Source organism: Mustela nivalis (genome assembly GCF_964662115.1).
Source record: "Mustela nivalis genome assembly, chromosome: 9".
Taxonomy (NCBI): Eukaryota; Metazoa; Chordata; class Mammalia; order Carnivora; family Mustelidae; genus Mustela; species Mustela nivalis.
The window spans coordinates 97735320-97750126 of NC_139028.1; the positions used below are offsets into that span (position 1 = coordinate 97735320).

Here is a 14807-nt window from a genome sequence, read left to right on the forward strand (position 1 = left end):
CAAAGAGAAGGCAAATAACTTACCCAATATGGGTGAGATGATAAAGAACGGAGCTGAGATTTGACTCCTAAGCTGTACTCTTAAGCATTAAGCTAAACTGTAGCTTTTTTTTTTTTTAACCATCTCTGATATACTTGAGGTCACCAAATTAGTCCACGTGTGGTAAGTGTCGACAGCCTTCTATGTATATAATGCTATGCTCAAAACTTTTTATTATTCCTTTATCACAAGTTTCATCAATCCATTATTTAAAATATCTTTCCATAGTACTGAATGTCAATATTTCATCTCCTCTTGACTCTTCAGTCATTTTCTATTAATCAAAACATTGGGTAATGTTCACTACATATACAAGGTCAGAACCAATTTCTTTTTTTAAAAGGGGGCATTTTTTTCCTTAGTGTCTTTTAAGTACTTGCTTTGTTCTGTTCCAATGGTTTTTAAATGTTAGCAAGCATCAGATATAACCCGGGAAACTTATTAATAAACATATTAATGAGATCCACACCCAAGGTTTCTGATTCAGTGGGTCTGTGTTGAGACCCAAGAACATGCCTTTCTAAAAAATTTCTCGAAGCTGCAGATGTTGATGGTCAGGGGACTGCTTTGAGAACCACTGAGCTAGACCTTACATTAATAGATCTATAATGTTGTGGACTTTTTAAGATTTTATTTATTTTAGAGAAAGAGATTGAGAAAGAGAGAGCAAGTTGGGGGAGGAATAGAGGGCGAGGGAAAGAATCTCAAGCAGACACTATCCTAGCACTAGCATGGGGCTTGATCTCAGGACCCTGAGATCGTGACCTGAGCTGAAACTAAGAGTCCGCTGCTTAACTGGCGGAGTCACCCAGGCACCCCTAACTAGATCTATGTTTTAGCTCATATCCTCATCACCAGTATAGGAGTAAGATGCTATTCTTACTCATATTCTATAAATGAAGAAAATGTGGGATTCAGAATTTAAGTGACCTGTCCAAAGTCATAAAGCTATTAAGGGGCGGCATCATGATCTGAGCAGTCAAGCTGTTTCCAAAGCCCTTACATATGCTGGATAATTCCTCCATTCTGCCTCTTTGCAGCTGTAACTAATGAAACTCATCGTTAACTGACTCATAGAACCGTGGTGAGAGCCCAGGAGAATGTAAAAGGTGGAAGCACTTAGCATGAGCCTGGCACAGGGAGGGGCCCATGAGCGCTGCTTTCTGTCAACACATCGGGATTGGAATTCACAACCATCAGTCTCTGGGCACTTTCAAGGACTTCAGATAAGAGACCAATTGTTAAAATCTCCTCAAGGATTTATTTTATCCTATCAAAATCTGAAGAGTTTCTCCATTTTTGACAAAGCAGAAGCAAAGAAAAAAGAAGGTAATACAAACACATGCAGAGCCGTGAGAGCTGGGGCTCCCCTCTTCTTCTCCTTAAAATTCTGAAACATTAAATTCTGTGCCACTATGCTTGGAACGAGCACGCTCATCGTAGCAAGGGAGCACCTCTGCCATGCCAAACACGTAACCCTAACTCAAGAAGCACAAGGAAAAGCAGCCTCTCCTTGTCTATATTCTCCATACCTGATGCTGAGAAAGTATAAAGCTGGCCCATACGCTTGGTGCAGGCTATCTGTCACGATCAACTTTACAGGAAAAAAATGCTCTGTCCATTACAGATCCTTGAAATCTACTCAAATTCAGTGCTATCCCTTCAAACATCAAACACAAGATTTCTCTAGGAGAAGAGATCTGGTAACAACCAAGTTGAGAGGGGGTGATGAAAGTACCAGAAACACTTAGCTCATTATCTCTTTCAGAGAGAAACACCCAATGACCCTCACAAACATAGGCAGAAGTTCATCAGACAAGGTTAATGTGCTGCATTAACTATCTGGGAAGTAAATGAATCCAGGAGGACAAGAGCCAGGAGCTGTCATGGTCCCGCCGACTCTTTGGCAAGCCAATGTTTCAGGATGTCACCTCTGTGGTGGATGAGGTAAGTTCACAACATCCTGACTGATAACTCCATGAGGGACACATGAGCCTTTCTGGGCCGTTTCTAATCTCAGCATCTCCTAGAGAGCAGGCACTCTGGCAGAAATCAGCAGCTCCCTGACAGCCCCAGCCAGGACAGCTGAGATCTGGATGAACAAGGAGAATGTGTTTTTCCCTTGTCTTAGGTGCTGTCTCTCAAGTGGGCAGGGCAGCCTGGGGTTTGTTTGCAGGAGGTGACAGATCTTTAATCTCCTCCCTGGTCGGTTTGGGGCTGTACTCCAAATTAAATCAGGGGAGTCAGAATAATGGCTTTGAATCAAGGTGATGCACACTGAGCAAGCCTTCTCCTTGTGTCTATAAAATTTTATAAACAAATCTGCATCTGTTTCTCTCTGCAATGACAGGGAAACTACTGTCATTTTAGAGTTTTACTCCTGTTCTCTCTCCTTCCTGCCTTTTGCATATTGTCACTTCATATATAGGGAACTGTCTTTTCCTTCAATGGTTGCACATGAGAATTAACGTAGAGATAAAGATTTTTGTGAAATGCAAATTAAAAGGAAGACAGAGCACATTCCATGTACTTGAGGTTGTGATGAGTTCTCATTGGAGTGGCCAGAAAGACACAGATGTGAGTGTGTGTGTGTGTGTGTGTGTGTGTGTGCGCACACGCACGTGCACACACAGGCATGGTCACATGTGCATGTTTTTACTATGTGCTCATTACTATGGTTGTAGGAATTAGCACAGGTGGGGTTATAGTACACAGACACAGAATCAAAAGACAGACAAGTGAATTTTTTGAAGATTTTATTTGCCCATAGGTTCAGTCTTATTATTATATTTTTGAATTTTACACAGGGTATCTACTCATGATGCCAATTTTAGAATTAATGAATATGTGTATTTGGTAGAAGCATAGCAAGGAAGGGGACACTAGGGTGTTATCCGCTTATAAAAGTCAGCGTTTCTTGTAGGTTATGAATGGATTAATTTAAATTGGTCGTCAGCTCGGGAGCCAAGAACACAAGAAAAATGTCAATGGCATTGGGGCATCAGGTCCATTGCAAAGCCTCCTAATAAATATGAATAAGATGATTTGACTTCTTTATTTTTCTCCTGCTGCTGCTGATGGGGAAGATGACAGCCTAATTGTGTCTGCCCAGCGCTGGGCTGTGAGTTTACATTAAGCGGCATGTGTTCCATCGTTACTGCACGGTTTGGAGGGATAACGGTTTTGTCTAAACTATACCATAGGCAGAGACGGTTTCTGAAAGCCACTCAGCAATTCACAAAGGAGAAGATTTTCTGCATCTTTTAAAATTTGCTGGAGGTTTCAGCATAAAATAATTAGTCACTTGAGGCTGAGGAAGAGGGGAAAGATAGACACAGATATATACATATATACTGCATATGTATTCATATATGTGTGTATATATACACATATATATGGTATCCTGTATACCAGGTGACTATTTGGATGCCTCAACTGTAAACTTTCTTTCTACCAAGCCGACTGAACTGTGGCCCTAGGCACTGTGGCCCACTGATATCAGCACCAAGGTTTACTGAGACTACTCTCCCTTTAACCATCCGTCCCATTTGGCTCTGACCCTTGTCTCATGTCTGAGACAATATGTGTCCTAGACCCAATAGCCAATACTCAACTTGGCCCCCATTTCTAATTTCTTGTCTGAATTATCTGCCTGATAACCAAGGCTTTCTAGCCCGTGAGCTGTGTTCCTGAAACACAATTTTTTAACTAGAGCTTTGCTTCCTTTTTATGAACATGTTACTGATGCAGTTTATCTACATCCCAGGCGAGATTTTTGTTTCTGAGTCAAAAGCTTTAGGATGGTCCTCTTCCTATTTATTTAGCTCTTAATATGTGCTCAGCCATATTAGATTTAAAGGAATATGTATATGAATGCAAATCATTAGGAGGAAAGATGAACACATAGTATTCAATACTGCAGGCTTTGGATTCAAATAAAAATTATTTAGAAAAAAAGAAAGAAATGATTCAAGTCCCAGTTCCACCATCTGTATCTTGTGTGACTCTGGGCAAGCTGCTTAGCCTCCTTAAGATGCAGGTTTTTCAGCTATAAAATTGGGATAATAAAATACCTCCATCACCAGGTCCCAGAAGAATTAAGTTAATACATATAGAGTTTAACAAAGTCCAGTCACACAGTAATTACACAGTAAATGGAAATCAATAGGTATATACACTATGCTTTTGGAGAAAATGCAGAATGGTTGATGGGTAAAGGGGCTGAGACACTGCAAAAAGTGAGAACATCAACAGTTGTTGAAATGGAGGAAAATGACTCAAATCCCTCTATTAATTTGAATGTACCATAATGACATTCTTACCTCTCATTTACTATTCCACTCCCAGGAATTTACCTTAAACTTTTTATCAATGTTATTGACACCCGAATGTCCCTTTGTTTCTACCCTGCTGTGTAGTCAAGCCCTTTGCAATAGGACTTTGCAGCTCCAGCATCAAGAAACTGAATTGTACTGAAACTATCATAACAGTGTGTGCTAAGTATACTGGAATTAAAATTAATAACTTACAAAAAAAAAAAAAAGAAAAAAGAAACTGAATTGTACTTACTCTCTCACTACTGGAAGCTGGGTTGGCTTCAGGCTTTGCTTTGGCCAAGAGAAAACCATAAAAATGAATTTGTCCAGTTCCAACTCAAGTTGTTCCTTTTCCCTTTTGGAACCCTGACAGCCACCATGCGAACGAGCCCACGGGTAGCCTGCTGGAGGATGAAACTCGTAGCGGGGTCATCCTTACTGCTCTAGCTGAAAACAAGCCAACTCCTCCAAAGCAAAGTCATCTAGCTGATCTGCTGTTGACTACGGACACATGAGAGAGCTCAGCTGAGACCAGAAGAACTATCCAGCTAAGCTCAGCTCAAATTGCTGACCCACAGTATGGAGAACTTAAAAAAAAAAAAAAAAAAAAAGGTTTTATTTTAAGGCACTTAGTTTTGGAATGGTTTCCTGATACAAATGTTTAGCAATACAACAAAATATTAGGCATCACACAACAAAACAGTAGGCAAGTTTAATGTGGCAATGATGATGTCTCAGTAAAATCATGAATATTTTATGATAGAATATTGAGTGAAAATAGCAGAATGTAAATATTAGTCTGTATACTGTGATTGGAATTATGCAAATTTATGCATGCAAGTAAAAAGTGACATGTAAAAAAGACATTGCTTTATAACATTGGTAGGATTAAGCATCATGCTGTCACTATTTTTGTGTCCTTTAGCATAATTATATTGTATTTTCTAATGAAAATATTTGTAGAACATAAAGTCAAAGACACTGTTAAGTTGTAGGATATCTTACTGTGACATTATTAAATCAATGAAAAGTACAAGCCAAACCTTTTACCTCCCTTCCCCAACGATCATTATTATTGGGAAAAAAAAAAAAAAAAAAAAAGAACAAAATGGACCAACAGAAGTATTTCAAAAGTGGAAGGAAGTCTCTTTATTAGTTAGGAATTAAGGGAAATTCACATTAGCTAATTTTACTTTCATTATCAGACTGGTAGAATTTAAAATAAAAATGGGGATTTAAATACTCCATGGATCATAAAACCCATTTTAATAGTGAAAGATATTGATAACAGCTAAACTCTCATATGCTAAAAGTCGGCATTTAAATGTTAAAGGTGACTGACCTAAGATAAGGAAGAAACAATTTCAGCAATAATTCTAAAAATTACTCCTACTAGAATGGCTCATTCCTTTATTAAATGTAGATGTGCACATCATAAAAGCATTGCCCCAAGAAAATTAAGCTGACTTATATGCAAAAACCAAAGAACTGCACAGAAATTCCAAAGACATGTCCTTGGAAATTCACCCTTGACCAATATATCTCCTTAATCCAGTGGGCTACTGAAGCACAATGCTGTTTTTCTAGCTGAGTGTGCATATTTGCAGCATCAAGAGGGATGTGGAGCTTGGCTTCCTTCTTGCATTATGATGGCAATTTATTTTGACAGCTTCCTCAGCCCCCAAAAAGTTGTCAGACATCCAACATGCTGCAGAATGAACTTTAAGCATTCAAAAGCCCTGTAGTCTGAAGTTGAAAACAGGGAGGTGGGAACCAAAATCAAAGAAAGCAAGGCAGAATGTGTGGCTTGTTCCTTTCTGACAGAAGCCAGGAGCTAAGCACTGATTCTTCTTTATTTAGATTTTGGTCTGTGTCCATTCCTTTCTCTACCAGCCATTTATGTGGCCCTATAGCCCTTACATTGTCTGTATCATGGCCAGTTCATTCACATCCCAATGGATAAACTCAGCTTCACCTTTCCTAGTCTTCACACCCATCCATCAGCCATTCAGTAGCTTCTCCCTCCTTGGGGAAGACAGAATCCCCTTCTCTCTTCCACATCCAGAATCTCTTCCACGTGGGGAGCAGCAGGATCTGTCTTATTTAGTAAAACCAACTTTCCTGTAATGCCATTGACCTAGTTTGAGGGTTGTTAAAAAATAAACAGCCCTGTGGAACTCATCAGTCATTGTAAGGGCATTGCCAAGGACATCATTCATTGCATCATACAGTGTCCTATTTATGAAGACTTCTGAAAGAAATCCCTGTCTCATCTTTATACAAAGAATAGTTGTGCTTCTCCTAAGTCTTTGTTCCATGTTTCTTTTTTTTTGCCTTACTTGCTTATTTATAAGGGAAACTGTGAACCATGTGAACAAATGATACGTGGTTAATTCAAGGAATCTCAAGTTTATCATACTCTAAACAGTGTATTATCGTCCATGGTTCTTCTTCACCTCCATTCTTGTTCTTCTGGAACTGTTTCACTGTATTTTTTTATTGTTCCTTGCTGATCATACCCATGTATCATTTAGCTAACATTTATGGAGCACTCATTATGTCTGGCAGTGTTTTAAGTATATTGCATGAATTAAGTCATTTCAATCCTCCTTTCCAATAAATGATAGAGGTACTATAATTATCCCAATTTTGCAGATAGAAAAAAAGTGAGATGCAACAAGATTGAGTAACTACCCTAAAGTCACACAGCCAGGGAGTGGAGGAGTTATTTGAAGTTAAATTATTTTCTGGAAGAAGTCACCAAGGAGAGTCTGCCACACTTGAGCAAGATATGGGAATGATTTCTGTAAAATGAAGGTAATCCCATGTTTTACTTACTTTAGATAAGTAAATTGTGCTGAACACCTTAAGTGACTGAACAATTTTGCTGTTCTGTTTGATGACCTGTTGGAGGATTTCCCAAATTTCAAGCCATTTTATGGCCCCTAAAATCTCAAGAGATTAGGTCAGAATCTACTGTACATAATTTAGGCTTTTTGAATATGCCAGTTAGAGAAATAGGTTCTACCAGGCAGTCTCCATGACTTTTAGGATCCTGAACCCTGTGTTTCTTGTGAGGACTTTCACGGTGGTCACTCAGATGAAATACAATTATGCTTAACAGGTCCCAACTATTAAAATACACAACTTCTGTGTAAGTGGGCTGGGGATATTAGTTTCCTTCTGCAATGCTGAATTTTCCATGTTACCTGTTAAAGATCAACTAGCATAGGGATATGTAGAAACTTTTACCTTCAAAAAGATAGCAGCAGGATCCTTTTACAGCGTTTTAAAGGAGGAGGGTAAATTTTGCTCTGGTATCTTTGGGTCCTGGACCAATATAAAAGATCTTCTTTTGGGGGCACCTGGGTGGCTCAGTGGGTTAAAGCCTCGGCTTTCGGCTCAGGTCATGATCCCAGGGTCCTGGGATCGAGCCCCACATTGGGCTCTCTGCTCTGCAGGGAACCTGCTTCCTCCTCTCTCTCTCTCTCTGCCTGCCTCTCTGCCTACTTGTGATCTCTGTCTGTCAAATAAATAAATAAAATCTTTGAAAAAAAAAGAAAAAAAAAAAGATCTTCTTTTTATTTTTCCATGCAAACAATGGACTCAAACTCCAGTGAACTTAAACAGGAAAAACATTTATTAGAAGGAGGTGAAGGAACAGACAGAATCAAGAGGAGACTGAAAGAAAGCCCTAAAATTAGCAGAAACCAAGGGAAGTTTAGTGTCTGGAACAACAGATGGCTAGTGCTGCCTTTGGACACTGAGAGCTGATGCTGGTATAGCTACCATGACATCCACTGTGGATGCTACTGCCAATGCTAGACTCAATGCTAAAATTTCTCTTCCTGATTTCAAGTCTCAGTCCAGAGCATCTGATGGCCTGGACTGCCTAATAATAGACAATATGTAGCAAAGGTCTGGCCACTTAAGCTTCCACAATGGAAGGAAGAGCCCAGCCCTGTACTAAAACTCATACAATCATAAATTCCTCATACAAGTGGATCCAAAGTTAGCTGCCAAAAAATGATAAATGTTCGTAAAAAAATGAAAAAAAAAAAACAAGTTCTTTTCTTTTCATTCACTCAGCAATCCATTCTTCCAGCCATCCAAGCCAGCCAGTCATGTCTTCAACAAATACCTACTGAGTTCCAGACATGGTATTAAGTATTGGGAGTTGGGTTGGCTATTTTTTGTTTGACTTTCCCCCCACTGTTCTCACTGTACTATGTGCCTCAGATAGAAGATCATTATTTATGTCCTTATCTGGGCTCCGCTGTCTCCTAGATTCTAGATCAGGTTAGATAGTGGAGGCCCTGGCTAGACTGAAGTTTGGAAGAAAGAGAGCCAAGTATTTACTCCTCAGGCTCCTCCCTGCTACACCATTGTTGGGCATGTCTGTATTCCTTTATGAAGGCAGTAGATCCTATCAGGCTACCTGGTGTCATCTAAAACTACAGCATTCAAGATTGTGATAACCACGTACTGTCTTTGCCCTTTTGGTCTAAGGGCAGTAGAGGCCACCTACTGTTCCTTGCCTACAGGTGATTTACCATCTCCTGTTGGTTTCTCTTACTCCATGATTCTTCATAGAGATCCCCTTTTTAAAACTTTCTGTAATTGCCCTGTTTTAGAGTGCCATCCGTTTGTTGCAAGAATCATGGCTTTATAGGATATATTAGTCATGAAGTAATTTAGTCCTTAATCTTATTATACTCACAGTTTCACAGTGCTATGACTTTTGTGCCCTGTGAAACTCTCTCACGTTGAATCAGAGCAGGCTTTACAAGTAGTACCTATTCTACATCCATGTTGCAATTACGAAATTTGAAAATGGCGACTTCTGTATTCAGGCACTGTGACAAATTTCCAATAAACACGTGTGTACATTTTTCTTAAAATACTTATTTTAAATTTGTCTTTGGATCCTCCCCTTCTCATTACCCAGTAGCCTATACTACACAATTAAATACTTGCTACACCACTAACTGCTAGCTAATTCAACCCAGAGTATAATCACATGGAGAAATGGATGTAAGCCAACACAATGGCACAAGTGGATGCCTGTTGGTAAAGATGCTCTTTATTAACCTTACCATTTTATCTGGCCCTGTCAGAATGAGATCACAGAATGGGGTTAGAATACATAGCCTAGGAGAAAGGAAGACATTGAGGAAGGAGATGTTAGCAGAATCGTAGAGCAAATCCTGTCAACTCAGATACGGGAGGCAGAGATCAAGTCCAAGTAGGTCAGTGATTTCTGGTTCTAAACAGTCAAAAATTTAAGAAGCTTTTGCCTGAAAACATAGCATAAGTGGTGTCAGTATCTGTAGCAAATGGTCTCACTTAGAAAATCCTACAAAGTGTAGGGGAACAACACTCCTAGGAACCAGTGCACTAGAAAACTGTAGGAATGGAAAAACAAAAACAAAAGCTCTGGTACCTGAGGGATGTGTGCTGAAGTTAAATCGTGAGGTGAACTATCGGGAAAATATCAGAACACGCGTGAACACATCCGGGGACTTTTGGTTTTAGTCAGCTGACAGTTCAACTCTTCAATATATAGTAGGGTGGAAAATACCAATGTGCCATTGGTTCTGTTGAAAAGTTCGCTCTCAAGTTTCTTAGAAGTCATTGCTAATAACTGCAATGATGCCAGAAAGGGCTGATACTCTAAGTATCTTGTTTTATCTCATCTCTTCTCCTACCCCAAGTAGGTAGATCAACTGTGCTAAATAGTGCAATCTGCTTTATTGTTTGAGGACAAAAAATAACTCTGATTTTCAATTAATATAATTAATATATAAGTTTAAAAAGAGGAATCAAAGAAAACAAAACATAATTTGTAAAGATATAAACACCTTTATGTTTACCGTATTATTTATAAGCCAATAATATGGAAGCAACCCAAGTGTCCATCAACAAATAAATGGATAGAGAAGATTGTATATATATGAATATTAACTATATCATATAATATATATAAGAGAATATATATGGTGTAATATATATAATGGAATATTATAATAATACATAGTATATGTATAATGGAATATTACTCAGCCATTAAAAAGAATGAAATCTTGCCATTCATGGCAACATGGATGGACCTAGAGGGTATTATGCTAAGTGAAATAAGTCATCCAGAGAAAGACAAATACCATATGACTTCATTTATATGTGGAATCTAAAAACAAGAAAACTGAAAACAAATAGATTCATAAACATGGAAAATAAACTGACAGTTGCCAGGGAGAAGGAGGATTGGGAGAAAGGTGAAACCGACAAAAGAGATTAACAAGTACGAACTCCCAGTTATAAAATAAATAAGTCATAGAGATAAAAATTACAGCATATAAATATAGTCAATAATATTATAATAATGTATGTTGAGAGATGGTAACTATACTCGTCATGGTGAGCATTCAGTAATGTACAGAACTGTCAAATTACTATGTTGTATACTTAAAATTAATATAACGTTGTATGTTATCTATACCTCAATATGAAAAATAAATATTTATTTTTAAGAAAGGATCTAGATCATTCTTTAGATCTTTAGAAAATTATTAAGAATTTTCATATATCCACATGGTTTCTTTTCCTAATAATTAGTTCTACAAGTTGGAAATAGAGATAATAAGCAAATAAAGAAAGAAACAGTGACTATGTGAAATTGTATGGTGAAGTAAGTTAAGAAAAACTTTGGCTCAGGTGCCTGGGTGGCTCAGTCCGTAAGCATCTACCTTCGGCTCAGGTTTTGATCCCAGGGTCCTGGAATTGAGGCCATTTTTGGGCTCCCTACTCCCTCTCCTACTCCCCCTGCTTATGTGCTAATGTCCCCCCCCCCACCCTGTCAAATAAATAAATAAATAATCTCAAAAAAAAAAAAAGAAAAAGAAAAACTTTGGCTTAACATATATATAATAGATACCTTTATTGTTAGAAGAGTTTTCAGTCTGCCAATGCATACTGACATTCTCTAAGCTGAGTTATAATATACAGAGCTCCCTAATCATATTTTTATGAGTAGACCATATTTTTAATGGAATGGTATTTTTTTTAAGATTTTATTTACTTATTCAACAGAGAGAGACACAGCAAGAGGGGGAACACAAGCACAGGGAATGGGAGAGGGAGAAGCAGGCTTCCCGCTGAGCAGGGAGCCTGATATGGGGCCCTATCCCAGGACTCTGGGATCGTGACCTGAGCCGAAGGCAGACACTTAACTGAGCCACCCAGGTGCCTAAGAATGATATCTCTTGAAATCAGGATTCCGTGAGTTTCAGAAAATGATGCTTTGGCTATTCTCAATCTTTTATAGTGTTCTGGAGTACAATAGACGTACATGTATTGAATTGTCAGAAGACCTCTAGGTCCTCCAATAACAAACTCCAAAACAACTGGAAATTCTCACACAATATAAGTGTTAGAGAATACATATACAGCTTCTCTTGAAGTGCTTCCAAGGACAGTAAATTCTCTACCCAATGAGGCACTTTTCTCGCTCTCAAGCAACTCTAGATTTTACAAACATTTTCTTATATTGAAATATTATCTGGTGCTTTATAAATTCTACCACTGATTCTAGCCTTGTTTTCAGTGGAGGACAGGACAAATTTACTCATTCTTTCTCAGCTTCCCTGGGTTCACTTAATTTTTTCCTATGTGATATCTTTTCTGGGCTTCTTCATAAACCTATCAACCTGGGATCACACTACCCTCAAATCTTTTAAAATGTTGTGCTAAGAATCACCCTATTCTGGGTGGGGGGACAGCAGTGAGACCAATGCAGAGGAGTATGAGAGTACAACTTCCCATGTCATACCAACTCGTCTTCCTGATAGGGCCAGAAATTTGCCATCATATCACACTGAGGATTCATATTAAGCTTGAGATCAGCTCAACGCCCCAAACGTTTTTATGTGAATGATTGCCACAGCATGTCCCCTCTCTCCTATACTTATGCAACTGACTTGTGAAATCCAAATGCCCATCACTGGGTTCTGCACAGTTGTGTATAAAAACAACCTACTGGCTTCTTTTGGGGGGTTAAGATAATTTTACCCTCAGAAGAGTTTAAGATAATAACAATGGCAATGAGCAAATCTCAAAAATGGTAAATCGCAACTGAGTGACCTCCTAAAGTTTAAAGAGTGCTTTAACATGGGATTTCACTTTATCCCCATCACCTAGATAGAGATGGTAGATACAAGTATCAATTTAGAGAGGAAGCAACAGAAGAATTAGAGATACTGTCTTATGATACTTACATGTCTAGTAAGTAAAACACAGGTCCAGAACATTTCACCCCCTAATCCAAATTGTCTTCCTATCCCAAGTACTTTTCAGTAGAAAATACAAGCCAAGTCCTTCAAACCCAATAAGATTATTAAACGTGCTCCATTCAGCTGTGCCAGTGGGCCAGGGAACTCTCTTCCCCACTCTGCAGCATCTACTAATTCGCCATGAACTTAACCAAAGGTAGGCATAAATGCTCAGAAGGGGAGATTGCTAAACAGCAAGCTCTTCTGTTCTCAAATTCTACTGTTTCTTTGGAAATGCTTAAAAAATCTAATTTCCTATCTGTGAACACAGACATTTAGTCATTAACAAGAACGTTAACTGCTCTATTTTAGCAGTGATTATTTATGAATAAAAATATCATTTCTGTGTTAAAAATCCAAGGGAAAAAATGCTCCTTCCACTCATTATCCCTTTCACTCAGCCTGACAGTTTTGAAGAATTTGGAAAATGAAAGCTAGAACATATCTACACAATTTGTATCAAGTCCATTCCTCAGGAGCCAGGATGGACTTTTTCCTTAAAGTTTAGTGAAAAAGAACTGGAAACAAAAGCATGATGTCCTTAAAATAATAAGTAAAGTAGGTACCACAGAAACTTGGGAGTCACAATCGAAGGTTGAATCACACAAAGCATGTGAGAAGATAGCATTATTAGCTTGAGGTCTAAGAGGTTATTATATGTATATTTTCCAGCTAGAATATAGAGACTGTCAGTGTAATTGTCCACTGTCTCAAAAACATAGGGAAAATAGACCACTACTATACAACCATAGCCCAGAATTTTTCCAGAGTGATCAAAACTAACAAAGGTATGCATGGGGGAGGGGGAATATCTGAAGCCATCTATCTCTAGATCATGCCTATTGGGATCTAGAGAGACCACCCAAGAAACCAGATCATTTTTTAAGGATAATCTCTATAAAATTATTGGTAAAAGCCCATGCTTAATCATGGAATAAAATTATTTAAGATGTAACCACATGAGGAAGACTTCAAAAAATCCCTATTGTCCAAAGATACTCTTCATTTATTAAAACCAAGAACTAATCAGTAAACTCAGCAGTAATGAGAGTTTCTAAGTTTAGCTCCTGGCAATAACTATTTTTATCTAAAACAAGACTAAGTGTTATTATTACTATTATTATTGAGATATATAATGAGCAAAGAAAGTAAAATTTTATGCTTTTCAATGTCAAGCAAGTGCTTTTCGAACATACTAATTTCATTACTGTAACAACCACATGATAAAATTGGGGTAGACTGAAAAATTCAGGCATGCTATCTTGTAACTCCTCTCATCAAACTGAAGTCTGCTTATTTAAACTTTAATCTGCCATGGCCTTATGAGTTGCTTTGACCTGCAGAATATAAAAAACCAATATAGAATATAGCAGGGCAAAATTCAACCCATTACCGGCAGCATGGAGACTCCAGTTGAAATGGTGAGTAAAATAAGGGTATTACTATTGGAAACTGAGAAACAAAAATGTGATAACAAAACCCTTGATGAACCTGTCACTTGCAGTAGCTTGAAAAATATGCCAAATGAATTTGGCAAATGAATTTGTATATTTGGTTAAGGAAATTTTGAAGCAGAATATTGAAAATGCCATTTGCCTTTGTGATCAATGTAGGGTAAGGTAGAGAAACAACAAGGGCACTAAACAGAAAATCCTTTCATTTAAAATCTGAAGGTAGAGAAAATATGAAATAACCAAGACTAATTTGGTTAGTAATAAAATAAAAAAACACTGTTTCATATTTTTTTTTAGGTCTCTCTACCACCATCCTTAAAAGACTCTCAAATTAAGAAATGGCTTCAGGATAAATTGAAGAATGAGACAGTAAAAGTCTTGGTAAGACCTATGTAAGGGTTAAGGTAGTACCTAGGAAACTCTTTTCACAGGTCTCTGGATCAAAAGAGGTTGCACCAGAGAAGCATTATCTACATCTGAACCTCAAGCACTTTATAAGATTGTGGACATCAAGCCTGATGCCATGACTGATGGGACTTGGGAAGTCTGAATGTATTTTCCATTTGGGGGAAAGAAAAATCAATGTGGGCAGAAGGTCTATACCAGACTGTTGTAATAATGGTCCCCCCAAAAATCATACTTCCTGGTATCTAAGGCTTTGTGCATCCCTT

The 14807-nt window shown here is 38.1% G+C and overlaps 1 protein-coding gene across 7 annotated transcripts in view; it reads right to left on the reverse strand.

Annotated features, from left to right (window-relative positions):
• The window catches only part of LRRC4C (leucine rich repeat containing 4C), a 1100263-nt gene that overhangs the window by 771443 nt on the left and 314013 nt on the right, over positions 1-14807 (reverse strand). The window contains exon 1 of one of the 7 annotated variants that reach the window (XM_082748991.1): positions 7608-7696. The exons of 5 other annotated variants lie outside the window; for them this stretch is intronic. The gene's annotated coding sequence lies outside the window, so the exon portion shown is untranslated. Of the gene's footprint in view, positions 1-4608; positions 4626-7607; positions 7697-14807 lie in introns of those variants that run through there. One more of the 7 variants, XM_082748994.1, reaches the window with a different exon arrangement.